The 25,322-nt window shown below is 61.4% G+C and overlaps 39 non-coding genes and 1 pseudogene across 39 annotated transcripts; all 40 read left to right on the plus strand.

Annotated features, from left to right (window-relative positions):
* Nucleotides 1-247: 247 nt before the first annotated feature.
* On the plus strand, nt 248-366 carry LOC138115508 (5S ribosomal RNA). Its single transcript, XR_011153420.1, has one exon. It is a non-coding gene; the product is annotated as a 5S ribosomal RNA (ribosomal RNA).
* Nucleotides 367-724: 358 nt separating this feature from the next.
* LOC138115384 (5S ribosomal RNA) lies at nt 725-843 on the plus strand. The gene has a single exon (XR_011153298.1). It is a non-coding gene; the product is annotated as a 5S ribosomal RNA (ribosomal RNA).
* A 358-nt stretch (nt 844-1,201) lies between these two features.
* On the plus strand, nt 1,202-1,320 carry LOC138115678 (5S ribosomal RNA). The gene has a single exon (XR_011153589.1). It is a non-coding gene; the product is annotated as a 5S ribosomal RNA (ribosomal RNA).
* Nucleotides 1,321-1,925: 605 nt separating this feature from the next.
* Nucleotides 1,926-2,044, plus strand: LOC138115231 (5S ribosomal RNA). The gene has a single exon (XR_011153145.1). It is a non-coding gene; the product is annotated as a 5S ribosomal RNA (ribosomal RNA).
* Nucleotides 2,045-2,649: 605 nt separating this feature from the next.
* On the plus strand, nt 2,650-2,768 carry LOC138115473 (5S ribosomal RNA). Its single transcript, XR_011153385.1, has one exon. It is a non-coding gene; the product is annotated as a 5S ribosomal RNA (ribosomal RNA).
* Nucleotides 2,769-3,188: 420 nt separating this feature from the next.
* Nucleotides 3,189-3,307, plus strand: LOC138115232 (5S ribosomal RNA). Its single transcript, XR_011153146.1, has one exon. It is a non-coding gene; the product is annotated as a 5S ribosomal RNA (ribosomal RNA).
* A 643-nt stretch (nt 3,308-3,950) lies between these two features.
* Nucleotides 3,951-4,069, plus strand: LOC138115429 (5S ribosomal RNA). Its single transcript, XR_011153342.1, has one exon. It is a non-coding gene; the product is annotated as a 5S ribosomal RNA (ribosomal RNA).
* A 358-nt stretch (nt 4,070-4,427) lies between these two features.
* Nucleotides 4,428-4,546, plus strand: LOC138115385 (5S ribosomal RNA). Its single transcript, XR_011153299.1, has one exon. It is a non-coding gene; the product is annotated as a 5S ribosomal RNA (ribosomal RNA).
* A 358-nt stretch (nt 4,547-4,904) lies between these two features.
* LOC138115233 (5S ribosomal RNA) lies at nt 4,905-5,023 on the plus strand. The gene has a single exon (XR_011153147.1). It is a non-coding gene; the product is annotated as a 5S ribosomal RNA (ribosomal RNA).
* Nucleotides 5,024-5,381: 358 nt separating this feature from the next.
* LOC138115679 (5S ribosomal RNA) lies at nt 5,382-5,500 on the plus strand. The gene has a single exon (XR_011153590.1). It is a non-coding gene; the product is annotated as a 5S ribosomal RNA (ribosomal RNA).
* A 605-nt stretch (nt 5,501-6,105) lies between these two features.
* LOC138115234 (5S ribosomal RNA) lies at nt 6,106-6,224 on the plus strand. Its single transcript, XR_011153148.1, has one exon. It is a non-coding gene; the product is annotated as a 5S ribosomal RNA (ribosomal RNA).
* Nucleotides 6,225-6,829: 605 nt separating this feature from the next.
* Nucleotides 6,830-6,948, plus strand: LOC138115235 (5S ribosomal RNA). Its single transcript, XR_011153149.1, has one exon. It is a non-coding gene; the product is annotated as a 5S ribosomal RNA (ribosomal RNA).
* A 643-nt stretch (nt 6,949-7,591) lies between these two features.
* Nucleotides 7,592-7,700, plus strand: LOC138115729 (5S ribosomal RNA; annotated as a pseudogene).
* A 358-nt stretch (nt 7,701-8,058) lies between these two features.
* Nucleotides 8,059-8,177, plus strand: LOC138115492 (5S ribosomal RNA). Its single transcript, XR_011153404.1, has one exon. It is a non-coding gene; the product is annotated as a 5S ribosomal RNA (ribosomal RNA).
* Nucleotides 8,178-8,535: 358 nt separating this feature from the next.
* On the plus strand, nt 8,536-8,654 carry LOC138115236 (5S ribosomal RNA). The gene has a single exon (XR_011153150.1). It is a non-coding gene; the product is annotated as a 5S ribosomal RNA (ribosomal RNA).
* Nucleotides 8,655-9,012: 358 nt separating this feature from the next.
* LOC138115681 (5S ribosomal RNA) lies at nt 9,013-9,131 on the plus strand. Its single transcript, XR_011153592.1, has one exon. It is a non-coding gene; the product is annotated as a 5S ribosomal RNA (ribosomal RNA).
* Nucleotides 9,132-9,736: 605 nt separating this feature from the next.
* LOC138115237 (5S ribosomal RNA) lies at nt 9,737-9,855 on the plus strand. The gene has a single exon (XR_011153151.1). It is a non-coding gene; the product is annotated as a 5S ribosomal RNA (ribosomal RNA).
* A 605-nt stretch (nt 9,856-10,460) lies between these two features.
* On the plus strand, nt 10,461-10,579 carry LOC138115474 (5S ribosomal RNA). The gene has a single exon (XR_011153386.1). It is a non-coding gene; the product is annotated as a 5S ribosomal RNA (ribosomal RNA).
* A 420-nt stretch (nt 10,580-10,999) lies between these two features.
* LOC138115239 (5S ribosomal RNA) lies at nt 11,000-11,118 on the plus strand. Its single transcript, XR_011153153.1, has one exon. It is a non-coding gene; the product is annotated as a 5S ribosomal RNA (ribosomal RNA).
* A 643-nt stretch (nt 11,119-11,761) lies between these two features.
* On the plus strand, nt 11,762-11,880 carry LOC138115430 (5S ribosomal RNA). The gene has a single exon (XR_011153343.1). It is a non-coding gene; the product is annotated as a 5S ribosomal RNA (ribosomal RNA).
* A 358-nt stretch (nt 11,881-12,238) lies between these two features.
* LOC138115240 (5S ribosomal RNA) lies at nt 12,239-12,357 on the plus strand. Its single transcript, XR_011153154.1, has one exon. It is a non-coding gene; the product is annotated as a 5S ribosomal RNA (ribosomal RNA).
* Nucleotides 12,358-12,715: 358 nt separating this feature from the next.
* LOC138115241 (5S ribosomal RNA) lies at nt 12,716-12,834 on the plus strand. The gene has a single exon (XR_011153155.1). It is a non-coding gene; the product is annotated as a 5S ribosomal RNA (ribosomal RNA).
* A 605-nt stretch (nt 12,835-13,439) lies between these two features.
* LOC138115242 (5S ribosomal RNA) lies at nt 13,440-13,558 on the plus strand. The gene has a single exon (XR_011153156.1). It is a non-coding gene; the product is annotated as a 5S ribosomal RNA (ribosomal RNA).
* Nucleotides 13,559-14,162: 604 nt separating this feature from the next.
* Nucleotides 14,163-14,281, plus strand: LOC138115243 (5S ribosomal RNA). The gene has a single exon (XR_011153157.1). It is a non-coding gene; the product is annotated as a 5S ribosomal RNA (ribosomal RNA).
* Nucleotides 14,282-14,639: 358 nt separating this feature from the next.
* On the plus strand, nt 14,640-14,758 carry LOC138115244 (5S ribosomal RNA). Its single transcript, XR_011153158.1, has one exon. It is a non-coding gene; the product is annotated as a 5S ribosomal RNA (ribosomal RNA).
* A 605-nt stretch (nt 14,759-15,363) lies between these two features.
* Nucleotides 15,364-15,482, plus strand: LOC138115272 (5S ribosomal RNA). The gene has a single exon (XR_011153186.1). It is a non-coding gene; the product is annotated as a 5S ribosomal RNA (ribosomal RNA).
* A 358-nt stretch (nt 15,483-15,840) lies between these two features.
* On the plus strand, nt 15,841-15,959 carry LOC138115245 (5S ribosomal RNA). Its single transcript, XR_011153159.1, has one exon. It is a non-coding gene; the product is annotated as a 5S ribosomal RNA (ribosomal RNA).
* A 358-nt stretch (nt 15,960-16,317) lies between these two features.
* LOC138115246 (5S ribosomal RNA) lies at nt 16,318-16,436 on the plus strand. The gene has a single exon (XR_011153160.1). It is a non-coding gene; the product is annotated as a 5S ribosomal RNA (ribosomal RNA).
* A 614-nt stretch (nt 16,437-17,050) lies between these two features.
* LOC138115431 (5S ribosomal RNA) lies at nt 17,051-17,169 on the plus strand. Its single transcript, XR_011153344.1, has one exon. It is a non-coding gene; the product is annotated as a 5S ribosomal RNA (ribosomal RNA).
* Nucleotides 17,170-17,527: 358 nt separating this feature from the next.
* On the plus strand, nt 17,528-17,646 carry LOC138115494 (5S ribosomal RNA). The gene has a single exon (XR_011153406.1). It is a non-coding gene; the product is annotated as a 5S ribosomal RNA (ribosomal RNA).
* Nucleotides 17,647-18,241: 595 nt separating this feature from the next.
* On the plus strand, nt 18,242-18,360 carry LOC138115247 (5S ribosomal RNA). The gene has a single exon (XR_011153161.1). It is a non-coding gene; the product is annotated as a 5S ribosomal RNA (ribosomal RNA).
* Nucleotides 18,361-18,718: 358 nt separating this feature from the next.
* LOC138115248 (5S ribosomal RNA) lies at nt 18,719-18,837 on the plus strand. The gene has a single exon (XR_011153162.1). It is a non-coding gene; the product is annotated as a 5S ribosomal RNA (ribosomal RNA).
* A 605-nt stretch (nt 18,838-19,442) lies between these two features.
* On the plus strand, nt 19,443-19,561 carry LOC138115507 (5S ribosomal RNA). Its single transcript, XR_011153419.1, has one exon. It is a non-coding gene; the product is annotated as a 5S ribosomal RNA (ribosomal RNA).
* Nucleotides 19,562-19,919: 358 nt separating this feature from the next.
* Nucleotides 19,920-20,038, plus strand: LOC138115250 (5S ribosomal RNA). Its single transcript, XR_011153164.1, has one exon. It is a non-coding gene; the product is annotated as a 5S ribosomal RNA (ribosomal RNA).
* Nucleotides 20,039-20,396: 358 nt separating this feature from the next.
* On the plus strand, nt 20,397-20,515 carry LOC138115251 (5S ribosomal RNA). The gene has a single exon (XR_011153165.1). It is a non-coding gene; the product is annotated as a 5S ribosomal RNA (ribosomal RNA).
* Nucleotides 20,516-20,873: 358 nt separating this feature from the next.
* LOC138115252 (5S ribosomal RNA) lies at nt 20,874-20,992 on the plus strand. The gene has a single exon (XR_011153166.1). It is a non-coding gene; the product is annotated as a 5S ribosomal RNA (ribosomal RNA).
* A 614-nt stretch (nt 20,993-21,606) lies between these two features.
* Nucleotides 21,607-21,725, plus strand: LOC138115253 (5S ribosomal RNA). Its single transcript, XR_011153167.1, has one exon. It is a non-coding gene; the product is annotated as a 5S ribosomal RNA (ribosomal RNA).
* Nucleotides 21,726-22,339: 614 nt separating this feature from the next.
* Nucleotides 22,340-22,458, plus strand: LOC138115432 (5S ribosomal RNA). Its single transcript, XR_011153345.1, has one exon. It is a non-coding gene; the product is annotated as a 5S ribosomal RNA (ribosomal RNA).
* Nucleotides 22,459-22,816: 358 nt separating this feature from the next.
* On the plus strand, nt 22,817-22,935 carry LOC138115254 (5S ribosomal RNA). Its single transcript, XR_011153168.1, has one exon. It is a non-coding gene; the product is annotated as a 5S ribosomal RNA (ribosomal RNA).
* A 596-nt stretch (nt 22,936-23,531) lies between these two features.
* Nucleotides 23,532-23,650, plus strand: LOC138115255 (5S ribosomal RNA). Its single transcript, XR_011153169.1, has one exon. It is a non-coding gene; the product is annotated as a 5S ribosomal RNA (ribosomal RNA).
* The last annotated feature ends 1,672 nt before the right edge of the window (nt 23,651-25,322 follow it).

Here is a 25,322-nt window from a genome sequence, read left to right on the forward strand (position 1 = left end):
CTCTGGGTCCGGCTGCAGGTTCCATTGTTTCCGAGGGCAGGGCAGAGCTGGTGGCCATGACTGTTAGTCCTCGCATAGTTGGCGTGGCTGGAAAAGCTTGTGTGGCTTGTATGGCTCTGGGTCTGGCTGCAGGTTGGGTTGTTGCCGACAGTGGCGCTGGCGGCCGTGTGCCGGGTGCGAGGAGCATTGGGGCAGGGCAGGAAGGCGCTGGTGTGTGCTGGAGAGCGCTGCTGTGGGGCTGAGGGGTGCCTACGGCCATACCACCCTGAGAACGCCCGATCTCGTCTGATCTCGGAAGCTAAGCAGGGTCGGGCCCGGTTAGTACTTGGATGGGAGACCGCCTGGGAATACTGGGTGTTGTAGGCTTCTTTTGCTGGGTCCTGGGCTCTGGGCCAGAGGTGCCTTGTTTTGCTTGGGCAGCGGTGCCAAGGAGCACAAGGGCGAGGGTGGCTCATGGGGCTTGCATGGCTTGCGTGGCTCTGGATCTGGCTGCAGGTTCCCTTGTTTCCGAGGGCAGGGCAGAGCTGGTGGCCATGACTGTTAGTCCTCACATAGTTGGCGTGGCGGGAAAAGCTTGAGTGGCTTGTATGGCTCTGGGTCTGGCTGCAGGTTGGGTTGTTGCCGACAGTGGCGCTGGCGGCCGTGTGCCGGGTGCGGGGGGCATTGGGGCAGGGCAGGAAGGCGCTGGTGTGTGCTGGAGAGCGCTGCTGTGGGGCTGAGGGGTGCCTATGGCCATACCACCCTGAGAACACCCGATCTCGTCTGATCTCGGAAGCTAAGCAGGGTCGGGCCCGGTTAGTACTTGGATGGGAGACCGCCTGGGAATACTGGGTGCTGTAGGCTTCTTTTGCTGGGTCCTGGGCTCTGGGCCAGAGGTGCCTTGTTTTGCTTGGGCAGCCATTCCAAGGGGCACAAGGGGGAGGGTGGCTCATGGGGCTTGCATGGCTTGCGTGGCTCTGGATCTGGCTGCAGGTTCCCTTGTTTCCGAGGGCAGGGAAGAGCTGGTGGCCATGACTGTTAGTCCTCACATAGTTGGCGTGGCGGGAAAAGCTTGAGTGGCTTGTATGGCTCTGGGTCTGGCTGCAGGTTGGGTTGTTGCCGACAGTGGCGCTGGCGGCCGTGTGCCGGGTGCAGGGGGCATTGGGGCAGGGCAGGAAGGCGCTGGTGTGTGCTGGAGAGCGCTGCTGTGGGGCTGAGGGGTGCCTACGGCCATACCACCCTGAGAACGCCCGATCTCGTCTGATCTCGGAAGCTAAGCAGGGTCGGGCCCCGTTAGTATTTGGATGGGAGACCGCCTGGGAATACCGGGTGCTGTAGGCTTCTTTTGCTGGGTCCTGGGCTCTGGGCCAGAGGTGCCTTGTTTTGCTTGGGCAGCGGTGCCAAGGAACACAAGGGCGAGGCCAACAGTGGCCGTGGCTCGCGTGGCTCAGAGGGATTGCATGGCTGCGGTGGCTTGTGTGGCTTGTCTGGTTCTGGGTCTTTGGAACAAGGTGCCTTGTTCCTGGCTGCAGGTTCCATTGTTGCCGAGGGCGGAGATGGTGGGCATGACTGGTCATGTGCCTTGTGTGGCTTGTGTGGCTCTGGATCTGGCTGCAGGTTCCCTTGTTGCGGAGGGCAGAGCTGGTGGCCATGACTGTTGATGCTCATGAAGCTTGCGTGGCCGGCGTGGCTTGTGTGGCTCTGGATCTGGCTGCAGGTTCCGTTTTTGCCAAGGGCAGGGCAGAGCTGGTGGCCATGACTGTTAGTCCTCGCATAGTTGGCGTGGCTGGAAAAGCTTGAGTGGCTTGTATGGCTCTGGGTCTGGCTGCAGGTTGGGTTGTTGCCGACAGTGGCGCTGGCGGCCGTGTGCCTGGTGCGGGGGGCATTGGGGCAGGGCAGGAAGGCGCTGGTGTGTGCTGGAGAGCGCTGCTGTGGGGCTGAGGGGTGCCTACGGCCATACCACCCTGAGAACGCCCGATCTCGTCTGATCTCGGAAGCTAAGCAGGGTCGGGCCCGGTTAGTACTTGGATGGGAGACCGCCTGGGAATACCGGGTGCTGTAGGCTTCTTTTGCTGGGTCCTGGGCTCTGGGCCAGAGGTGCCTTGTTTTGCTTGGGCAGCCATTCCAAGGGGCACAAGGGCGAGGCCAACAGTGGCCGTGGCTCGCGTGGCTCAGAGGGATTGCATGGCTGCGGTGGCTTGTCTGGTTCTGGGTCTTTGGAACAAGGTGCCTTGTTCCTGGCTGCAGGTTCCGTTGTTGCCGAGGGCGGAGATGGTGGCCATGACTGGTGATGTGCCTTGTGTGGCTTGTGTGGCTCTGGATCTGGCTGCAGGTTCCATTGTTGCGAAGGGCAGAGCTGGTGGCCATGACTGTTGATGCTCATGAAGCTTGCGTGGCCGGCGTGGCTTATTTTGCTTGTGTGGCTCTGGGTCCGGCTGCAGGTTCCGTTGTTTCCGAAGGCAGGGCAGAGCTGGTGGCCGTGACTGTTAGTCCTCGCATAGTTGGCGTGGCTGGAAAAGCTTGAGTGGCTTGTATGGCTCTGGGTCTGGCTGCAGGTTGGGTTGTTGCCGACAGTGGCGCTGGCGGCCGTGTGCCGGGTGCGGGGGGCATTGGGGCAGGGCAGGAAGGTGCTGGTGTGTGCTGGAGAGCGCTGCTGTGGGGCTGAGGGGTGCCTACGGCCATACCACCCTGAGAACGCCCGATCTCGTCTGATCTCGGAAGCTAAGCAAGGTCGGGCCCGGTTAGTACTTGGATGGGAGACCGCCTGGGAATACCGGGTGCTGTAGGCTTCTTTTGCTGGGTCCTGGGCTCTGGGCCAGAGGAGCCTTGTTTTGCTTGGGCAGCCATTCCAAGGGGCACAAGGGCGAGGCCAACAGTGGCCGTGGCTCGCGTGGCTCAGAGGGATTGCATGGCTGCGGTGGCTTGTGTGGCTTGTCTTGTTCTGGGTCTTTGGAACAAGGTGCCTTGTTCCTGGCTGCAGGTTCTGTTGTTGCCGAGGGCAGGGCAGAGCTGGTGGCCATGACTGTTAGTCCTCACATAGTTGGCGTGGCGGGAAAAGCTTGAGTGGCTTGTATGGCTCTGGGTCTGGCTGCAGGTTGGGTTGTTGCCGACAGTGGCGCTGGCGGCCGTGTGCCGGGTGCGGGGGGCATTGGGGCAGGGCAGGAAGGCGCTGGTGTGTGCTGGAGAGCGCTGCTGTGGGGCTGAGGGGTGCCTACGGCCATACCACCCTGAGAACGCCCGATCTCGTCTGATCTCGGAAGCTAAGCAGGGTCGGGCCCGGTTAGTACTTGGATGGGAGACCGCCTGGGAATACCGGGTGCTGTAGGCTTCTTTTGCTGGGTCCTGGGCTCTGGGCCAGAGGTGCCTTGTTTTGCTTGGGCAGCCATTCCAAGGGGCACAAGGGCGAGGCCAACAGTGGCCGTGGCTCGCGTGGCTCAGAGGGATTGCATGGCTGCGGTGGCTTGTGTGGCTTGTCTGGTTCTGGGTCTTTTGAACAAGGTGCCTTGTTCCTGGCTGCAGGTTCCGTTGTTGCCGAGGGCAGGGCAGAGCTGGTGGCCATGACTGTTAGTCCTCGCATAGTTGGCGTGGCTGGAAAAGCTTGAGTGGCTTGTATGGCTCTGGATCTGGCTGCAGGTTCCATTGTTGCGGAGGCCAGAGCTGGTGGCCATGACTGCTGATGCTCATGAAGCTTGTGTGGCCGGCGTGGCTTATGTGGCTTGTGTGGCTCCTGGTCCGGCTGCAGGTTCTGTTGTTGCCGAGGGCAGGGCAGAGCTGGTGGCCATGACTGTTAGTCCTCACATAGTTGGCGTGGCGGGAAAAGCTTGAGTGGCTTGTGTGGTGCTCGGTCTGGCTGCAGGTTGGGTTGTTGCCGACAGTGGCGCTGGCGGCCGTGTGCCGGGTGCGAGGAGCATTGGGGCAGGGCAGGAAGGCGCTGGTGTGTGCTGGAGAGCGCTGCTGTGGGGCTGAGGGGTGCCTACGGCCATACCACCCTGAGAACGCCCGATCTCGTCTGATCTCGGAAGCTAAGCAGGGTCGGGCCCGGTTAGTACTTGGATGGGAGACCGCCTGGGAATACTGGGTGCTGTAGGCTTCTTTTGCTGGGTCCTGGGCTCTGGGCCAGAGGTGCCTTGTTTTGCTTGGGCAGCGGTGCCAAGGAGCACAAGGGCGAGGGTGGCTCATGGGGCTTGCATGGCTTGCGTGGCTCTGGATCTGGCTGCAGGTTCCCTTGTTTCCGAGGGCAGGGCAGAGCTGGTGGCCATGACTGTTAGTCCTCACATAGTTGGCGTGGCGGGAAAAGCTTGAGTGGCTTGTATGGCTCTGGGTCTGGCTGCAGGTTGGGTTGTTGCCGACAGTGGCGCTGGCGGCCGTGTGCCGGGTGCGGGGGGCATTGGGGCAGGGCAGGAAGGCGCTGGTGTGTGCTGGAGAGCGCTGCTGTGGGGCTGAGGGGTGCCTATGGCCATACCACCCTGAGAACACCCGATCTCGTCTGATCTCGGAAGCTAAGCAGGGTCGGGCCCGGTTAGTACTTGGATGGGAGACCGCCTGGGAATACTGGGTGCTGTAGGCTTCTTTTGCTGGGTCCTGGGCTCTGGGCCAGAGGTGCCTTGTTTTGCTTGGGCAGCCATTCCAAGGGGCACAAGGGGGAGGGTGGCTCATGGGGCTTGCATGGCTTGCGTGGCTCTGGATCTGGCTGCAGGTTCCCTTGTTTCCGAGGGCAGGGAAGAGCTGGTGGCCATGACTGTTAGTCCTCACATAGTTGGCGTGGCGGGAAAAGCTTGAGTGGCTTGTATGGCTCTGGGTCTGGCTGCAGGTTGGGTTGTTGCCGACAGTGGCGCTGGCGGCCGTGTGCCGGGTGCAGGGGGCATTGGGGCAGGGCAGGAAGGCGCTGGTGTGTGCTGGAGAGCGCTGCTGTGGGGCTGAGGGGTGCCTACGGCCATACCACCCTGAGAACGCCCGATCTCGTCTGATCTCGGAAGCTAAGCAGGGTCGGGCCCGGTTAGTACTTGGATGGGAGACCGCCTGGGAATACCGGGTGCTGTAGGCTTCTTTTGCTGGGTCCTGGGCTCTGGGCCAGAGGTGCCTTGTTTTGCTTGGGCAGCGGTGCCAAAGAGCACAAGGGGGAGGGTGGCTCATGGGGCTTGCATGGCTTGCGTGGCTCTGGATCTGGCTGCAGGTTCCGTTGTTTCCGAGGGCAGGGAAGAGCTTGTGGCCGTGACTGTTAGTCCTCACATAGTTGGCGTGGCGGGAAAAGCTTGAGTGGCTTGTATGGCTCTGGGTCTGGCTGCAGGTTGGGTTGTTGCCGACAGTGGCGCTGGCGGCCGTGTGCCGGGTGCAGGGGGCATTGGGGCAGGGCAGGAAGGCGCTGGTGTGTGCTGGAGAGCGCTGCTGTGGGGCTGAGGGGTGCCTACGGCCATACCACCCTGAGAACGCCCGATCTCGTCTGATCTCGGAAGCTAAGCAGGGTCGGGCCCCGTTAGTATTTGGATGGGAGACCGCCTGGGAATACCGGGTGCTGTAGGCTTCTTTTGCTGGGTCCTGGGCTCTGGGCCAGAGGTGCCTTGTTTTGCTTGGGCAGCGGTGCCAAGGAACACAAGGGCGAGGCCAACAGTGGCCGTGGCTCGCGTGGCTCAGAGGGATTGCATGGCTGCGGTGGCTTGTGTGGCTTGTCTGGTTCTGGGTCTTTGGAACAAGGTGCCTTGTTCCTGGCTGCAGGTTCCATTGTTGCCGAGGGCGGAGATGGTGGGCATGACTGGTCATGTGCCTTGTGTGGCTTGTGTGGCTCTGGATCTGGCTGCAGGTTCCATTGTTGCGGAGGGCAGAGCTGGTGGCCATGACTGTTGATGCTCATGAAGCTTGCGTGGCCGGCGTGGCTTGTGTGGCTCTGGATCTGGCTGCAGGTTCCGTTTTTGCCAAGGGCAGGGCAGAGCTGGTGGCCATGACTGTTAGTCCTCGCATAGTTGGCGTGGCTGGAAAAGCTTGAGTGGCTTGTATGGCTCTGGGTCTGGCTGCAGGTTGGGTTGTTGCCGACAGTGGCGCTGGCGGCTGTGTGCCTGGTGCGGGGGGCATTGGGGCAGGGCAGGAAGGCGCTGGTGTGTGCTGGAGAGCGCTGCTGTGGGGCTGAGGGGTGCCTACGGCCATACCACCCTGAGAACGCCCGATCTCGTCTGATCTCGGAAGCTAAGCAGGGTCGGGCCCGGTTAGTACTTGGATGGGAGACCGCCTGGGAATACCGGGTGCTGTAGGCTTCTTTTGCTGGGTCCTGGGCTCTGGGCCAGAGGTGCCTTGTTTTGCTTGGGCAGCCATTCCAAGGGGCACAAGGGCGAGGCCAACAGTGGCCGTGGCTCGCGTGGCTCAGAGGGATTGCATGGCTGCGGTGGCTTGTCTGGTTCTGGGTCTTTGGAACAAGGTGCCTTGTTCCTGGCTGCAGGTTCCGTTGTTGCCGAGGGCGGAGATGGTGGCCATGACTGGTGATGTGCCTTGTGTGGCTTGTGTGGCTCTGGATCTGGCTGCAGGTTCCATTGTTGCGAAGGGCAGAGCTGGTGGCCATGACTGTTGATGCTCATGAAGCTTGCGTGGCCGGCGTGGCTTATTTTGCTTGTGTGGCTCTGGGTCCGGCTGCAGGTTCCGTTGTTTCCGAAGGCAGGGCAGAGCTGGTGGCCGTGACTGTTAGTCCTCGCATAGTTGGCGTGGCTGGAAAAGCTTGAGTGGCTTGTATGGCTCTGGGTCTGGCTGCAGGTTGGGTTGTTGCCGACAGTGGCGCTGGCGGCCGTGTGCCGGGTGCGGGGGGCATTGGGGCAGGGCAGGAAGGCGCTGGTGTGTGCTGGAGAGCGCTGCTGTGGGGCTGAGGGGTGCCTACGGCCATACCACCCTGAGAACGCCCGATCTCGTCTGATCTCGGAAGCTAAGCAGGGTCGGGCCCGGTTAGTACTTGGATGGGAGACCGCCTGGGAATACCGGGTGCTGTAGGCTTCTTTTGCTGGGTCCTGGGCTCTGGGCCAGAGGTGCCTTGTTTTGCTTGGGCAGCCATTCCAAGGGGCACAAGGGCGAGGCCAACAGTGGCCGTGGCTCGCGTGGCTCAGAGGGATTGCATGGCTGCGGTGGCTTGTGTGGCTTGTCTGGTTCTGGGTCTTTTGAACAAGGTGCCTTGTTCCTGGCTGCAGGTTCCGTTGTTGCCGAGGGCAGGGCAGAGCTGGTGGCCATGACTGTTAGTCCTCGCATAGTTGGCGTGGCTGGAAAAGCTTGAGTGGCTTGTATGGCTCTGGATCTGGCTGCAGGTTCCATTGTTGCGGAGGCCAGAGCTGGTGGCCATGACTGCTGATGCTCATGAAGCTTGTGTGGCCGGCGTGGCTTATGTGGCTTGTGTGGCTCCTGGTCCGGCTGCAGGTTCTGTTGTTGCCGAGGGCAGGGCAGAGCTGGTGGCCATGACTGTTAGTCCTCACATAGTTGGCGTGGCGGGAAAAGCTTGAGTGGCTTGTGTGGTGCTCGGTCTGGCTGCAGGTTGGGTTGTTGCCGACAGTGGCGCTGGCGGCCGTGTGCCGGGTGCGAGGAGCATTGGGGCAGGGCAGGAAGGCGCTGGTGTGTGCTGGAGAGCGCTGCTGTGGGGCTGAGGGGTGCCTACGGCCATACCACCCTGAGAACGCCTGATCTCGGAAGCTAAGCAGGGTCGGGCCCGGTTAGTACTTGGATGGGAGACCGCCTGGGAATACTGGGTGCTGTAGGCTTCTTTTGCTGGGTCCTGGGCTCTGGGCCAGAGGTGCCTTGTTTTGCTTGGGCAGCGGTGCCAAGGAGCACAAGGGCGAGGGTGGCTCATGGGGCTTGCATGGCTTGCGTGGCTCTGGATCTGGCTGCAGGTTCCCTTGTTTCCGAGGGCAGGGCAGAGCTGGTGGCCATGACTGTTAGTCCTCACATAGTTGGCGTGGCGGGAAAAGCTTGAGTGGCTTGTATGGCTCTGGGTCTGGCTGCAGGTTGGGTTGTTGCCGACAGTGGCGCTGGCGGCCGTGTGCCGGGTGCGGGGGGCATTGGGGCAGGGCAGGAAGGCGCTGGTGTGTGCTGGAGAGCGCTGCTGTGGGGCTGAGGGGTGCCTATGGCCATACCACCCTGAGAACGCCCGATCTCGTCTGATCTCGGAAGCTAAGCAGGGTCGGGCCCGGTTAGTACTTGGATGGGAGACCGCCTGGGAATACTGGGTGCTGTAGGCTTCTTTTGCTGGGTCCTGGGCTCTGGGCCAGAGGTGCCTTGTTTTGCTTGGGCAGCCATTCCAAGGGGCACAAGGGGGAGGGTGGCTCATGGGGCTTGCATGGCTTGCGTGGCTCTGGATCTGGCTGCAGGTTCCCTTGTTTCCGAGGGCAGGGAAGAGCTGGTGGCCATGACTGTTAGTCCTCACATAGTTGGCGTGGCGGGAAAAGCTTGAGTGGCTTGTATGGCTCTGGGTCTGGCTGCAGGTTGGGTTGTTGCCGACAGTGGCGCTGGCGGCCGTGTGCCGGGTGCAGGGGGCATTGGGGCAGGGCAGGAAGGCGCTGGTGTGTGCTGGAGAGCGCTGCTGTGGGGCTGAGGGGTGCCTACGGCCATACCACCCTGAGAACGCCCGATCTCGTCTGATCTCGGAAGCTAAGCAGGGTCGGGCCCGGTTAGTACTTGGATGGGAGACCGCCTGGGAATACCGGGTGCTGTAGGCTTCTTTTGCTGGGTCCTGGGCTCTGGGCCAGAGGTGCCTTGTTTTGCTTGGGCAGCGGTGCCAAGGAGCACAAGGGGGAGGGTGGCTCATGGGGCTTGCATGGCTTGCGTGGCTCTGGATCTGGCTGCAGGTTCCGTTGTTTCCGAGGGCAGGGAAGAGCTTGTGGCCGTGACTGTTAGTCCTCACATAGTTGGCGTGGCGGGAAAAGCTTGAGTGGCTTGTATGGCTCTGGGTCTGGCTGCAGGTTGGGTTGTTGCCGACAGTGGCGCTGGCGGCCGTGTGCCGGGTGCAGGGGGCATTGGGGCAGGGCAGGAAGGCGCTGGTGTGTGCTGGAGAGCGCTGCTGTGGGGCTGAGGGGTGCCTACGGCCATACCACCCTGAGAACGCCCGATCTCGTCTGATCTCGGAAGCTAAGCAGGGTCGGGCCCCGTTAGTATTTGGATGGGAGACCGCCTGGGAATACCGGGTGCTGTAGGCTTCTTTTGCTGGGTCCTGGGCTCTGGGCCAGAGGTGCCTTGTTTTGCTTGGGCAGCGGTGCCAAGGAACACAAGGGCGAGGCCAACAGTGGCCGTGGCTCGCGTGGCTCAGAGGGATTGCATGGCTGCGGTGGCTTGTGTGGCTTGTCTGGTTCTGGGTCTTTGGAACAAGGTGCCTTGTTCCTGGCTGCAGGTTCCATTGTTGCCGAGGGCGGAGATGGTGGGCATGACTGGTCATGTGCCTTGTGTGGCTTGTGTGGCTCTGGATCTGGCTGCAGGTTCCATTGTTGCGGAGGGCAGAGCTGGTGGCCATGACTGTTGATGCTCATGAAGCTTGCGTGGCCGGCGTGGCTTGTGTGGCTCTGGATCTGGCTGCAGGTTCCGTTTTTGCCAAGGGCAGGGCAGAGCTGGTGGCCATGACTGTTAGTCCTCGCATAGTTGGCGTGGCTGGAAAAGCTTGAGTGGCTTGTATGGCTCTGGGTCTGGCTGCAGGTTGGGTTGTTGCCGACAGTGGCGCTGGCGGCCGTGTGCCTGGTGCGGGGGGCATTGGGGCAGGGCAGGAAGGCGCTGGTGTGTGCTGGAGAGCGCTGCTGTGGGGCTGAGGGGTGCCTACGGCCATACCACCCTGAGAACGCCCGATCTCGTCTGATCTCGGAAGCTAAGCAGGGTCGGGCCCGGTTAGTACTTGGATGGGAGACCGCCTGGGAATACCGGGTGCTGTAGGCTTCTTTTGCTGGGTCCTGGGCTCTGGGCCAGAGGTGCCTTGTTTTGCTTGGGCAGCCATTCCAAGGGGCACAAGGGCGAGGCCAACAGTGGCCGTGGCTCGCGTGGCTCAGAGGGATTGCATGGCTGCGGTGGCTTGTCTGGTTCTGGGTCTTTGGAACAAGGTGCCTTGTTCCTGGCTGCAGGTTCCGTTGTTGCCGAGGGCGGAGATGGTGGCCATGACTGGTGATGTGCCTTGTGTGGCTTGTGTGGCTCTGGATCTGGCTGCAGGTTCCATTGTTGCGAAGGGCAGAGCTGGTGGCCATGACTGTTGATGCTCATGAAGCTTGCGTGGCCGGCGTGGCTTATTTTGCTTGTGTGGCTCTGGGTCCGGCTGCAGGTTCCGTTGTTTCCGAAGGCAGGGCAGAGCTGGTGGCCGTGACTGTTAGTCCTCGCATAGTTGGCGTGGCTGGAAAAGCTTGAGTGGCTTGTATGGCTCTGGGTCTGGCTGCAGGTTGGGTTGTTGCCGACAGTGGCGCTGGCGGCCGTGTGCCGGGTGCGGGGGGCATTGGGGCAGGGCAGGAAGGTGCTGGTGTGTGCTGGAGAGCGCTGCTGTGGGGCTGAGGGGTGCCTACGGCCATACCACCCTGAGAACGCCCGATCTCGTCTGATCTCGGAAGCTAAGCAAGGTCGGGCCCGGTTAGTACTTGGATGGGAGACCGCCTGGGAATACCGGGTGCTGTAGGCTTCTTTTGCTGGGTCCTGGGCTCTGGGCCAGAGGAGCCTTGTTTTGCTTGGGCAGCCATTCCAAGGGGCACAAGGGCGAGGCCAACAGTGGCCGTGGCTCGCGTGGCTCAGAGGGATTGCATGGCTGCGGTGGCTTGTGTGGCTTGTCTTGTTCTGGGTCTTTGGAACAAGGTGCCTTGTTCCTGGCTGCAGGTTCTGTTGTTGCCGAGGGCAGGGCAGAGCTGGTGGCCATGACTGTTAGTCCTCACATAGTTGGCGTGGCGGGAAAAGCTTGAGTGGCTTGTATGGCTCTGGGTCTGGCTGCAGGTTGGGTTGCTGCCGACAGTGGCGCTGGCGGCCGTGTGCCGGGTGCGGGGGGCATTGGGGCAGGGCAGGAAGGCGCTGGTGTGTGCTGGAGAGCGCTGCTGTGGGGCTGAGGGGTGCCTACGGCCATACCACCCTGAGAACGCCCGATCTCGTCTGATCTCGGAAGCTAAGCAGGGTCGGGCCCGGTTAGTACTTGGATGGGAGACCGCCTGGGAATACCGGGTGCTGTAGGCTTCTTTTGCTGGGTCCTGGGCTCTGGGCCAGAGGTGCCTTGTTTTGCTTGGGCAGCCATTCCAAGGGGCACAAGGGCGAGGCCAACAGTGGCCGTGGCTCGCGTGGCTCAGAGGGATTGCATGGCTGCGGTGGCTTGTGTGGCTTGTCTGGTTCTGGGTCTTTTGAACAAGGTGCCTTGTTCCTGGCTGCAGGTTCCGTTGTTGCCGAGGGCAGGGCAGAGCTGGTGGCCATGACTGTTAGTCCTCGCATAGTTGGCGTGGCTGGAAAAGCTTGAGTGGCTTGTATGGCTCTGGATCTGGCTGCAGGTTCCATTGTTGCGGAGGCCAGAGCTGGTGGCCATGACTGCTGATGCTCATGAAGCTTGTGTGGCCGGCGTGGCTTATGTGGCTTGTGTGGCTCCTGGTCCGGCTGCAGGTTCTGTTGTTGCCGAGGGCAGGGCAGAGCTGGTGGCCATGACTGTTAGTCCTCACATAGTTGGCGTGGCGGGAAAAGCTTGAGTGGCTTGTGTGGTGCTCGGTCTGGCTGCAGGTTGGGTTGTTGCCGACAGTGGCGCTGGCGGCCGTGTGCCGGGTGCGAGGAGCATTGGGGCAGGGCAGGAAGGCGCTGGTGTGTGCTGGAGAGCGCTGCTGTGGGGCTGAGGGGTGCCTACGGCCATACCACCCTGAGAACGCCCGATCTCGTCTGATCTCGGAAGCTAAGCAGGGTCGGGCCCGGTTAGTACTTGGATGGGAGACCGCCTGGGAATACTGGGTGCTGTAGGCTTCTTTTGCTGGGTCCTGGGCTCTGGGCCAGAGGTGCCTTGTTTTGCTTGGGCAGCGGTGCCAAGGAGCACAAGGGCGAGGGTGGCTCATGGGGCTTGCATGGCTTGCGTGGCTCTGGATCTGGCTGCAGGTTCCCTTGTTTCCGAGGGCAGGGAAGAGCTGGTGGCCATGACTGTTAGTCCTCACATAGTTGGCGTGGCGGGAAAAGCTTGAGTGGCTTGTATGGCTCTGGGTCTGGCTGCAGGTTGGGTTGTTGCCGACAGTGGCGCTGGCGGCCGTGTGCCGGGTGCGGGGGGCATTGGGGCAGGGCAGGAAGGCGCTGGTGTGTGCTGGAGAGCGCTGCTGTGGGGCTGAGGGGTGCCTACGGCCATACCACCCTGAGAACGCCCGATCTCGTCTGATCTCGGAAGCTAAGCAGGGTCGGGCCCGGTTAGTACTTGGATGGGAGACCGCCTGGGAATACCGGGTGCTGTAGGCTTCTTTTGCTGGGTCCTGGGCTCTGGGCCAGAGGTGCCTTGTTTTGCTTGGGCAGCCATTCCAAGGGGCACAAGGGCGAGGGTGGCTCATGGGGCTTGCATGGCTTGCGTGGCTCTGGATCTGGCTGCAGGTTCCGTTGTTTCCGAGGGCAGGGAAGAGCTTGTGGCCGTGACTGTTAGTCCTCACATAGTTGGCGTGGCGGGAAAAGCTTGAGTGGCTTGTATGGCTCTGGGTCTGGCTGCAGGTTGGGTTGTTGCCGACAGTGGCGCTGGCGGCCGTGTGCCGGGTGCGGGGGGCATTGGGGCAGGGCAGGAAGGCGCTGGTGTGTGCTGGAGAGCGCTGCTGTGGGGCTGAGGGGTGCCTACGGCCATACCACCCTGAGAACGCCCGATCTCGTCTGATCTCGGAAGCTAAGCAGGGTCGGGCCCGGTTAGTACTTGGATGGGAGACCGCCTGGGAATACCGGGTGCTGTAGGCTTCTTTTGCTGGGTCCTGGGCTCTGGGCCAGAGGTGCCTTGTTTTGCTTGGGCAGCGGTGCCAAGGAACACAAGGGCGAGGCCAACAGTGGCCGTGGCTCGCGTGGCTCAGAGGGATTGCATGGCTGCGGTGGCTTGTGTGGCTTGTCTGGTTCTGGGTCTTTGGAACAAGGTGCCTTGTTCCTGGCTGCAGGTTCCATTGTTGCCGAGGGCGGAGATGGTGGGCATGACTGGTGATGTGCCTTGTGTGGCTTGTGTGGCTCTGGATCTGGCTGCAGGTTCCATTGCTGCGGAGGGCAGAGCTGGTGGCCATGACTGTTGATGCTCATGAAGCTTGCGTGGCCGGCGTGGCTTGTGTGGCTCTGGATCTGGCTGCAGGTTCCGTTTTTGCCAAGGGCAGGGCAGAGCTGGTGGCCATGACTGTTAGTCCTCGCATAGTTGGCGTGGCTGGAAAAGCTTGAGTGGCTTGTATGGCTCTGGGTCTGGCTGCAGGTTGGGTTGTTGCCGACAGTGGCGCTGGCGGCCGTGTGCCGGGTGCGGGGGGCATTGGGGCAGGGCAGGAAGGCGCTGGTGTGTGCTGGAGAGCGCTGCTGTGGGGCTGAGGGGTGCCTACGGCCATACCACCCTGAGAACGCCCGATCTCGTCTGATCTCGGAAGCTAAGCAGGGTCGGGCCCGGTTAGTACTTGGATGGGAGACCGCCTGGGAATACCGGGTGCTGTAGGCTTCTTTTGCTGGGTCCTGGGCTCTGGGCCAGAGGTGCCTTGTTTTGCTTGGGCAGCCATTCCAAGGGGCACAAGGGCGAGGCCAACAGTGGCCGTGGCTCGCGTGGCTCAGAGGGATTGCATGGCTGCGGTGGCTTGTCTGGTTCTGGGTCTTTGGAACAAGGTGCCTTGTTCCTGGCTGCAGGTTCCGTTGTTGCCGAGGGCGGAGATGGTGGCCATGACTGGTGATGTGCCTTGTGTGGCTTGTGTGGCTCTGGATCTGGCTGCAGGTTCCATTGTTGCGAAGGGCAGAGCTGGTGGCCATGACTGTTGATGCTCATGAAGCTTGCGTGGCCGGCGTGGCTTATTTTGCTTGTGTGGCTCTGGGTCCGGCTGCAGGTTCCGTTGTTTCCGAAGGCAGGGCAGAGCTGGTGGCCGTGACTGTTAGTCCTCGCATAGTTGGCGTGGCTGGAAAAGCTTGTGTGGCTTGTATGGCTCTGGGTCTGGCTGCAGGTTGGGTTGTTGCCGACAGTGGCGCTGGCGGCCGTGTGCCGGGTGCGGGGGCATTGGGGCAGGGCAGGAAGGCGCTGGTGTGTGCTGGAGAGCGCTGCTGTGGGGCTGAGGGGTGCCTACGGCCATACCACCCTGAGAACGCCCGATCTCGTCTGATCTCGGAAGCTAAGCAGGGTCGGGCCCGGTTAGTACTTGGATGGGAGACCGCCTGGGAATACCGGGTGCTGTAGGCTTCTTTTGCTGGGTCCTGGGCTCTGGGCCAGAGGTGCCTTGTTTTGCTTGGGCAGCGGTGCCAAGGAGCACAAGGGCGAGGGTGGCTCATGGGGCTTGCATGGCTTGTGTGGCTCTGGGTCCGGCTGCAGGTTCTGTTGTTGTCGAGGGCAGGGCAGAGCTGGTGGCCATGACTGTTAGTCCTCACATAGTTGGCGTGGCTGGAAAAGCTTGAGTGGCTTGTATGGCTCTGGGTCTGGCTTCCGGTTGGGTTGCTGCCGACAGTGGCGCTGGCGGCCGTGTGCCTGGTGCGAGGGGCATTGGGGCAGGGCAGGAAGGCGCTGGTGTGTGCTGGAGAGCGCTGCTGTGGGGCTGAGGGGTGCCTACGGCCATACCACCCTGAGAACGCCCGATCTCGTCTGATCTCGGAAGCTAAGCAGGGTCGGGCCCGGTTAGTACTTGGATGGGAGACCGCCTGGGAATACCGGGTGCTGTAGGCTTCTTTTGCTGGGTCCTGGGCTCTGGGCCAGAGGTGCCTTGTTTTGCTTGGGCAGCCATTCCAAGCGGCACAAGGGTGAGGCCAACAGTGGCCGTGGCTTGCGTGGCTCAGAGGGATTGCATGGCTGCAGTGGCTTGTCTGGTTCTGGGTCTTTGGAACAAGGTGCCTTGTTCCTGGCTGCAGGTTCCATTATTGCCGAGGGCGGAGATGGTGGCCATGACTGGTGATGTGCCTTGTGTGGCTTGTGTGGCTCTGGATCTGGCTGCAGGTTCCATTGTTGCGGAGGGCAGAGCTGGTGGCCATGACTGTTGATGCTCATGAAGCTTGCGTGGCCGGCGTGGCTTATGTGGCTTGTGTGGCTCTGGGTCCGGCTGCAGGTTCTGTTGTTGCCGAGGGCAGGGCAGAGCTGGTGGCCATGACTGTTAGTCCTCGCATAGTTGGCGTGGCTGGAAAAGCTTGAGTGGCTTGTATGGCTCTGGGTCTGGCTGCAGGTTGGGTTGTTGCCGACAGTGGCGCTGGCGGCCGTGTGCCGGGTGCGGGGGGCATTGGGGCAGGGCAGGAAGGCGCTGGTGTGTGCTGGAGAGCGCTGCTGTGGGGCTGAGGGGTGCCTATGGCCATACCACCCTGAGAACGCCCGATCTCGTCTGATCTCGGAAGCTAAGCAGGGTCGGGCCCGGTTAGTACTTGGATGGGAGACCACCTGGGAATACCGGGTGCTGTAGGCTTCTTTTGCTGGGTCCTGGGCTCTGGGCCAGAGGTGCCTTGTTTTGCTTGGGCAGCCATTCCAAGGGGCACAAGGGCGAGGGTGGCTCATGGGTCTTGCATGGCTTGCGTGGCTCTGGATCTGGCTGCAGGTTCCCTTGTTTCCGAGGGCAGGGAAGAGCTGGTGGCCATGACTGTTAGTCCTCACATAGTTGGCGTGGCGGGAAAAGCTTGAGTGGCTTGTATGGCTCTGGGTCTGGCTGCAGGTTGGGTTGTTGCCGACAGTGGCGCTGGCGGCCGTGTGCCGGGTGCGGGGGGCATTGGGGCAGGGCAGGAAGGCGCTGGTGTGTGCTGGAGAGCGCTGCTGTGGGGCTGAGGGGTGCCTACGGCCATACCACCCTGAGAACGCCCGATCTCGTCTGATCTCGGAAGCTAAGCAGGGTCGGGCCCGGTTAGTACTTGGATGGGAGACCGCCTGGGAATACCGGGTGCTGTAGGCTTCTTTTGCTGGGTCCTGGGCTCTGGGCCAGAGGTGCCTTGTTTTGCTTGGGCAGCGGTGCCAAGGAGCACAAGGGGGAGGGTGGCTCATGGGGCTTGCATGGCTTGCGTGGCTCTGGATCTGGCTGCAGGTTCCCTTGTTTCCGAGGGCAGGGAAGAGCTGGTGGCCATGACTGTTAGTCCTCACATAGTTGGCGTGGCGGGAAAAGCTTGAGTGGCTTGTATGGCTCTGGGTCTGGCTGCAGGTTGGGTTGTTGCCGACAGTGGCGCTGGCGGCCGTGTGCCGGGTGCGGGGGGCATTGGGGCAGGGCAGGAAGGCGCTGGTGTGTGCTGGAGAGCGCTGCTGTGGGGCTGAGGGGTGCCTACGGCCATACCACCCTGAGAACGCCCGATCTCGTCTGATCTCGGAAGCTAAGCAGGGTCGGGCCCGGTTAGTACTTGGATGGGAGACCGCCTGGGAATACCGGGTGCTGTAGGCTTCTTTTGCTGGGCCCTGGGCTCTGGGCCAGAGGTGCCTTGTTTTGCTTGGGCAGCCATTCCAAGGGGCACAAGGGCGAGGCCAACAGTGGCCGTGGCTCGCGTGGCTCAGAGGGATTGCACGGCTGCGGTGGCTTGTGTGGCTTGTCTGGTTCTGGGTCTTTGGAACAAGGTGCCTTGTTCCTGGCTTCAGGTTCCGTTGTTGCCGAGGGCGGAGATGGTGGCCATGACTGGTGATGTGCCTTGTGTGGCTTGTGTGGCTCTGGATCTGGCTGCAGGTTCCATTGTTGCGAAGGGCAGAGCTGGTGGCCATGACTGTTGATGCTCATGAAGCTTGCGTGGCCGGCGTGGCTTATGTGGCTTGTGTGGCTCTGGGTCCGGCTGCAGGTTCCATTGTTTCCGAGGGCAGGGCAGAGCTGGTGGCCATGACTGTTAGTCCTCGCATAGTTGGCGTGGCTGGAAAAGCTTGTGTGGCTTGTATGGCTCTGGGTCTGGCTGCAGGTTGGGTTGTTGCCGACAGTGGCGCTGGCGGCCGTGTGCCGGGTGCGGGGGGCATTGGGGCAGGGCAGGAAGGCGCTGGTGTGTGCTGGAGAGCGCTGCTGTGGGGCTGAGGGGTGCCTACGGCCATACCACCCTGAGAACGCCCGATCTCGTCTGATCTCGGAAGCTAAGCAGGGTCGGGCCCGGTTAGTACTTGGATGGGAGACCGCCTGGGAATACTGGGTGCTGTAGGCTTCTTTTGCTGGGTCCTGGGCTCTGGGCCAGAGGTGCCTTGTTTTGCTTGGGCAGCGGTGCCAAGGAGCACAAGGGGGAGGGTGGCTCATGGGGCTTGCATGGCTTGCGTGGCTCTGGATCTGGCTGCAGGTTCCCTTGTTTCCGAGGGCAGGGCAGAGCTGGTGGCCATGACTGTTAGTCCTCACATAGTTGGCGTGGCGGGAAAAGCTTGAGTGGCTTGTATGGCTCTGGGTCTGGCTGCAGGTTGGGTTGTTGCCGACAGTGGCGCTGGCGGCCGTGTGCCGGGTGCGGGGGGCATTGGGGCAGGGCAGGAAGGCGCTGGTGTGTGCTGGAGAGCGCTGCTGTGGGGCTGAGGGGTGCCTACGGCCATACCACCCTGAGAACGCCCGATCTCGTCTGATCTCGGAAGCTAAGCAGGGTCAGGCCCGGTTAGTACTTGGATGGGAGACCGCCTGGGAATACCGGGTGCTGTAGGCTTCTTTTGCTGGGTCCTGGGCTCTGGGCCAGAGGTGCCTTGTTTTGCTTGGGCAGCCATTCCAAGGGGCACAAGGGCGAGGCCAACAGTGGCCGTGGCTCGCGTGGCTCAGAGGGATTGCATGGCTGCGGTGGCTTGTCTGGTTCTGGGTCTTTGGAACAAGGTGCCTTGTTCCTGGCTGCAGGTTCCGTTGTTGCCGAGGGCGGAGATGGTGGCCATGACTGGTGATGCGCCTTGTGTGGCTCTGGATCTGGCTGCAGGTTCCATTGTTGCGAAGGGCAGAGCTGGTGGCCATGACTGTTGATGCTCATGAAGCTTGCGTGGCCGGCGTGGCTTATGTGGCTTGTGTGGCTCTGGGTCCAGCTGCAGGTTCCGTTGTTTCCGAGGGCAGGGAAGAGCTGGTGGCCATGACTGTTAGTCCTCGCATAGTTGGCGTGGCTGGAAAAGCTTGTGTGGCTTGTATGGCTCTGGGTCTGGCTGCAGGTTGGGTTGTTGCCGACAGTGGCGCTGGCGGCCGTGTGCCGGGTGCGGGGGCATTGGGGCAGGGCAGGAAGGCGCTGGTGTGTGCTGGAGAGCGCTGCTGTGGGGCTGAGGGGTGCCTACGGCCATACCACCCTGAGAACGCCCGATCTCGTCTGATCTCGGAAGCTAAGCAGGGTCGGGCCCGGTTAGTACTTGGATGGGAGACCGCCTGGGAATACCGGGTGCTGTAGGCTTCTTTTGCTGGGTCCTGGGCTCTGGGCCAGAGGTGCCTTGTTTTGCTTGGGCAGCGGTGCCAAGGAGCACAAGGGCGAGGGTGGCTCATGGGGCTTGCATGGCTTGTGTGGCTCTGGGTCCGGCTGCAGGTTCTGTTGTTGTCGAGGGCAGGGCAGAGCTGGTGGCCATGACTGTTAGTCCTCACATAGTTGGCGTGGCTGGAAAAGCTTGAGTGGCTTGTATGGCTCTGGGTCTGGCTTCCGGTTGGGTTGCTGCCGACAGTGGCGCTGGCGGCCGTGTGCCTGGTGCGAGGGGCATTGGGGCAGGGCAGGAAGGCGCTGGTGTGTGCTGGAGAGCGCTGCTGTGGGGCTGAGGGGTGCCTACGGCCATACCACCCTGAGAACGCCCGATCTCGTCTGATCTCGGAAGCTAAGCAGGGTCGGGCCCGGTTAGTACTTGGATGGGAGACCGCCTGGGAATACCGGGTGCTGTAGGCTTCTTTTGCTGGGTCCTGGGCTCTGGGCCAGAGGTGCCTTGTTTTGCTTGGGCAGCCATTCCAAGCGGCACAAGGGTGAGGCCAACAGTGGCCGTGGCTTGCGTGGCTCAGAGGGATTGCATGGCTGCAGTGGCTTGTCTGGTTCTGGGTCTTTGGAACAAGGTGCCTTGTTCCTGGCTGCAGGTTCCATTATTGCCGAGGGCGGAGATGGTGGCCATGACTGGTGATGTGCCTTGTGTGGCTTGTGTGGCTCTGGATCTGGCTGCAGGTTCCATTGTTGCGGAGGGCAGAGCTGGTGGCCATGACTGTTGATGCTCATGAAGCTTGCGTGGCCGGCGTGGCTTATGTGGCTTGTGTGGCTCTGGGTCCGGCTGCAGGTTCTGTTGTTGCCGAGGGCAGGGCAGAGCTGGTGGCCATGACTGTTAGTCCTCGCATAGTTGGCGTGGCTGGAAAAGCTTGAGTGGCTTGTATGGCTCTGGGTCTGGCTGCAGGTTGGGTTGTTGCCGACAGTGGCGCTGGCGGCCGTGTGCCGGGTGCGGGGGGCATTGGGGCAGGGCAGGAAGGCGCTGGTGTGTGCTGGAGAGCGCTGCTGTGGGGCTGAGGGGTGCCTATGGCCATACCACCCTGAGAACGCCCGATCTCGTCTGATCTCGGAAGCTAAGCAGGGTCGGGCCCGGTTAGTACTTGGATGGGAGACCGCCTGGGAATACCGGGTGCTTTAGGCTTCTTTTGCTGGGTCCTGGGCTCTGGGCCAGAGGTGCCTTGTTTTGCTTGGGCAGCCATTCCAAGGGGCACAAGGGCGAGGGTGGCTCATGGGTCTTGCATGGCTTGCGTGGCTCTGGATCTGGCTGCAGGTTCCCTTGTTTCCGAGGGCAGGGAAGAGCTGGTGGCCATGACTGTTAGTCCTCACATAGTTGGCGTGGCGGGAAAAGCTTGAGTGGCTTGTATGGCTCTGGGTCTGGCTGCAGGTTGGGTTGTTGCCGACAGTGGCGCTGGCGGCCGTGTGCCGGGTGCGGGGGGCATTGGGGCAGGGCAGGAAGGCGCTGGTGTGTGCTGGAGAGCGCTGCTGTGGGGCTGAGGGGTGCCTACGGCCATACCACCCTGAGAACGCCCGATCTCGTCTGATCTCGGAAGCTAAGCAGGGTCGGGCCCGGTTAGTACTTGGATGGGAGACCGCCTGGGAATACCGGGTGCTGTAGGCTTCTTTTGCTGGGTCCTGGGCTCTGGGCCAGAGGTGCCTTGTTTTGCTTGGGCAGCGGTGCCAAGGAGCACAAGGGGGAGGGTGGCTCATGGGGCTTGCATGGCTTGCGTGGCTCTGGATCTGGCTGCAGGTTCCCTTGTTTCCGAGGGCAGGGAAGAGCTGGTGGCCATGACTGTTAGTCCTCACATAGTTGGCGTGGCGGGAAAAGCTTGAGTGGCTTGTATGGCTCTGGGTCTGGCTGCAGGTTGGGTTGTTGCCGACAGTGGCGCTGGCGGCCGTGTGCCGGGTGCGGGGGGCATTGGGGCAGGGCAGGAAGGCGCTGGTGTGTGCTGGAGAGCGCTGCTGTGGGGCTGAGGGGTGCCTACGGCCATACCACCCTGAGAACGCCCGATCTCGTCTGATCTCGGAAGCTAAGCAGGGTCGGGCCCGGTTAGTACTTGGATGGGAGACCGCCTGGGAATACCGGGTGCTGTAGGCTTCTTTTGCTGGGTCCTGGGCTCTGGGCCAGAGGTGCCTTGTTTTGCTTGGGCAGCGGTGCCAAGGAGCACAAGGGGGAGGGTGGCTCATGGGGCTTGCATGGCTTGCGTGGCTCTGGATCTGGCTGCAGGTTCCCTTGTTTCCGAGGGCAGGGAAGAGCTGGTGGCCATGACTGTTAGTCCTCACATAGTTGGCGTGGCGGGAAAAGCTTGAGTGGCTTGTATGGCTCTGGGTCTGGCTGCAGGTTGGGTTGTTGCCGACAGTGGCGCTGGCGGCCGTGTGCCGGGTGCGGGGGGCATTGGGGCAGGGCAGGAAGGCGCTGGTGTGTGCTGGAGAGCGCTGCTGTGGGGCTGAGGGGTGCCTACGGCCATACCACCCTGAGAACGCCCGATCTCGTCTGATCTCGGAAGCTAAGCAGGGTCGGGCCCGGTTAGTACTTGGATGGGAGACCGCCTGGGAATACCGGGTGCTGTAGGCTTCTTTTGCTGGGCCCTGGGCTCTGGGCCAGAGGTGCCTTGTTTTGCTTGGGCAGCCATTCCAAGGGGCACAAGGGCGAGGCCAACAGTGGCCGTGGCTCGCGTGGCTCAGAGGGATTGCACGGCTGCGGTGGCTTGTGTGGCTTGTCTGGTTCTGGGTCTTTGGAACAAGGTGCCTTGTTCCTGGCTTCAGGTTCCGTTGTTGCCGAGGGCGGAGATGGTGGCCATGACTGGTGATGTGCCTTGTGTGGCTTGTGTGGCTCTGGATCTGGCTGCAGGTTCCATTGTTGCGAAGGGCAGAGCTGGTGGCCATGACTGTTGATGCTCATGAAGCTTGCGTGGCCGGCGTGGCTTATGTGGCTTGTGTGGCTCTGGGTCCGGCTGCAGGTTCCATTGTTTCCGAGGGCAGGGCAGAGCTGGTGGCCATGACTGTTAGTCCTCGCATAGTTGGCGTGGCTGGAAAAGCTTGTGTGGCTTGTATGGCTCTGGGTCTGGCTGCAGGTTGGGTTGTTGCCGACAGTGGCGCTGGCGGCCGTGTGCCGGGTGCGGGGGGCATTGGGGCAGGGCAGGAAGGCGCTGGTGTGTGCTGGAGAGCGCTGCTGTGGGGCTGAGGGGTGCCTACGGCCATACCACCCTGAGAACGCCCGATCTCGTCTGATCTCGGAAGCTAAGCAGGGTCGGGCCCGGTTAGTACTTGGATGGGAGACCGCCTGGGAATACCGGGTGCTGTAGGCTTCTTTTGCTGGGCCCTGGGCTCTGGGCCAGAGGTGCCTTGTTTTGCTTGGGCAGCCATTCCAAGGGGCACAAGGGCGAGGCCAACAGTGGCCGTGGCTCGCGTGGCTCAGAGGGATTGCACGGCTGCGGTGGCTTGTGTGGCTTGTCTGGTTCTGGGTCTTTGGAACAAGGTGCCTTGTTCCTGGCTTCAGGTTCCGTTGTTGCCGAGGGCGGAGATGGTGGCCATGACTGGTGATGTGCCTTGTGTGGCTTGTGTGGCTCTGGATCTGGCTGCAGGTTCCATTGTTGCGAAGGGCAGAGCTGGTGGCCATGACTGTTGATGCTCATGAAGCTTGCGTGGCCGGCGTGGCTTATGTGGCTTGTGTGGCTCTGGGTCCGGCTGCAGGTTCCATTGTTTCCGAGGGCAGGGCAGAGCTGGTGGCCATGACTGTTAGTCCTCGCATAGTTGGCGTGGCTGGAAAAGCTTGTGTGGCTTGTATGGCTCTGGGTCTGGCTGCAGGTTGGGTTGTTGCCGACAGTGGCGCTGGCGGCCGTGTGCCGGGTGCGGGGGGCATTGGGGCAGGGCAGGAAGGCGCTGGTGTGTGCTGGAGAGCGCTGCTGTGGGGCTGAGGGGTGCCTACGGCCATACCACCCTGAGAACGCCCGATCTCGTCTGATCTCGGAAGCTAAGCAGGGTCGGGCCCGGTTAGTACTTGGATGGGAGACCGCCTGGGAATACTGGGTGCTGTAGGCTTCTTTTGCTGGGTCCTGGGCTCTGGGCCAGAGGTGCCTTGTTTTGCTTGGGCAGCGGTGCCAAGGAGCACAAGGGGGAGGGTGGCTCATGGGGCTTGCATGGCTTGCGTGGCTCTGGATCTGGCTGCAGGTTCCCTTGTTTCCGAGGGCAGGGCAGAGCTGGTGGCCATGACTGTTAGTCCTCACATAGTTGGCGTGGCGGGAAAAGCTTGAGTGGCTTGTATGGCTCTGGGTCTGGCTGCAGGTTGGGTTGTTGCCGACAGTGGCGCTGGCGGCCGTGTGCCGGGTGCGGGGGGCATTGGGGCAGGGCAGGAAGGCGCTGGTGTGTGCTGGAGAGCGCTGCTGTGGGGCTGAAGGGTGCCTACGGCCATACCACCCTGAGAACGCCCGATCTCGTCTGATCTCGGAAGCTAAGCAGGGTCGGGCCCGGTTAGTACTTGGATGGGAGACCGCCTGGGAATACCGGGTGCTGTAGGCTTCTTTTGCTGGGTCCTGGGCTCTGGGCCAGAGGTGCCTTGTTTTGCTTGGGCAGCCATTCCAAGGGGCACAAGGGCGAGGCCAACAGTGGCCGTGGCTCGCGTGGCTCAGAGGGATTGCATGGCTGTGGTGGCTTGTCTGGTTCTGGGTCTTTGGAACAAGGTGCCTTGTTCCTGGCTGCAGGTTCCGTTGTTGCCGAGGGCGGAGATGGTGGCCATGACTGGTGATGCGCCTTGTGTGGCTCTGGATCTGGCTGCAGGTTCCATTGTTGCGAAGGGCAGAGCTGGTGGCCATGACTGTTGATGCTCATGAAGCTTGCGTGGCCGGCGTGGCTTATGTGGCTTGTGTGGCTCTGGGTCCAGCTGCAGGTTCCGTTGTTTCCGAGGGCAGGGAAGAGCTGGTGGCCATGACTGTTAGTCCTCGCATAGTTGGCGTGGCTGGAAAATCTTGTGTGGCTTGTATGGCTCTGGGTCTGGCTGCCGGTTGGGTTGTTGCCGACAGTGGCGCTGGCGGCCGTGTGCCGGGTGCGGGGGGCATTGGGGCAGGGCAGGAAGGCGCTGGTGTGTGCTGGAGAGCGCTGCTGTGGGGCTGAAGGGTGCCTACGGCCATACCACCCTGAGAACGCCCGATCTCGTCTGATCTCGGAAGCTAAGCAGGGTCGGGCCCGGTTAGTACTTGGATGGGAGACCGCCTGGGAATACCGGGTGCTGTAGGCTTCTTTTGCTGGGTCCTGGGCTCTGGGCCAGAGGTGCCTTGTTTTGCTTGGGCAGCCGTTCCAAGGGGCACAAGGGCGAGGCCAACAGTGGCCGTGGCTCGCGTGGCTCAGAGGGATTGCATGGCTGCGGTGGCTTGTGTGGTTCTAGGTCTTTGGAACAAGGTGTCTTGTTCCTGGCTGCAGGTTCCGTTGTTGCCGAGGGCAGGGCAGAGCTGGTGGCCATGACTGTTAGTCCTCGCATAGTTGGCGTGGCGGGAAAAGCTTGAGTGGCTTGTATGGCTCTGGGTCTGGCTGCAGGTTGGGTTGTTGCCGACAGTGGCGCTGGCGGCCGTGTGCCTGGTGCGGGGGGCATTGGGGCAGGGCAGGAAGGCGCTGGTGTGTGCTGGAGAGCGCTGCTGTGGGGCTTAGGGGTGCCTACGGCCATACCACCCTGAGAACGCCCGATCTCGTCTGATCTCGGAAGCTAAGCAGGGTCGTGTCATGGCCAATTGAGCTGTGGTACACGAGACAGAGAAAGTTCTTGGGGGGACAGTCTCTGGTGCCAAAGACTTAGTGCTTATGGTGAGGGAAAGAAGCCTCTCCCAGGCTTCCTTTTTTACTCATGGTAATGTACCCCAGTTCTGATTCCCTGCTTGGCTCCCAGTGTTAGCCACACCTTTTTATTTAAGATCAAGCTGTCACCTGTTCGGGGTCATTTGCTTTTGGAATCCATCATAAGTTGTAGTAATAAAGTGCTTTCTGTGGAACTCTAAGCAATGACCCTTCTCAACTCCTTGCCTTTGGCTTAATATTACTGAAGTCATTCCAGCATCTGAGCGCTCCTGCATGTGAGCCACAGACTTGTAGGTGACTCAGTAGTAAATGGCGTCTCAACGTGGATTTCCTCGGACCTCCTCGACAGCGTCTCCAGAAGTCTCTGGGTTCAAGCCACATTTAGAACAGCCACTTCCCTCGAGGAAGTCTTTGACTTATATCAGGGGGTTTCACAGACGGAGACCGATAATTTCCTTAGAAGAGACCGGTCTGCAGTCGACTGGACCACCGTGAGAGTATTATTTGACCCTTTGGCAAGATACGGGTCACCTTTTATCCTTTTCATTTTTCTCTTTTGTCTCGGGGCTGGGAGGAGCGGGAGATGGGCGGTGAGATAATCAGTCTCCTACGGGAAGTCTTTCCCCAAGTTCTAAAAGCCCTTATTTGTGGGAATTTGTGTTATTCAAGGGAAGACTTAATGCATTTTCTAACTTCGTTGCTTAACAACTTTAAAGGGAATTTAAAACGTCTCGTCCCTTGGCTGTTTCTGTTGGGAAAAATTTATTTTTCTACCAACTAGTTAGAAAGCTGTTAAAAATGTTGAGAACAATTTATAAAAAAACCCCAGACCTGCCTCCTTCCCTATCCCCGCTTCAAGGGAAACTGGGACATAGATTCTGCCCGGCAGCCCGGGGCTGCTCCCGTCTCCCCGGCTGCCTCCCGATCTCCCTCGTTCCCTGCCCACGGTCGTGCTGGCCAGGCCACCCCGGGTTCTACCCCAAACCCCTTCCCTGTACCCATTTCCCCGGTTTTTTTCCACTTTAAATTTGCTCCAAGACGGTGGCGGCACGGCCGGTCCTGCAAACCCAGCTGCTGCCTTTATTTTCGATTCTCCCGCCCCACCGCTCACCGTGGCGGAG

The sequence above is a fragment of the Aphelocoma coerulescens genome, chromosome 9, assembly GCF_041296385.1.
Source record: "Aphelocoma coerulescens isolate FSJ_1873_10779 chromosome 9, UR_Acoe_1.0, whole genome shotgun sequence".
Classification (NCBI taxonomy): Eukaryota; Metazoa; Chordata; class Aves; order Passeriformes; family Corvidae; genus Aphelocoma; species Aphelocoma coerulescens.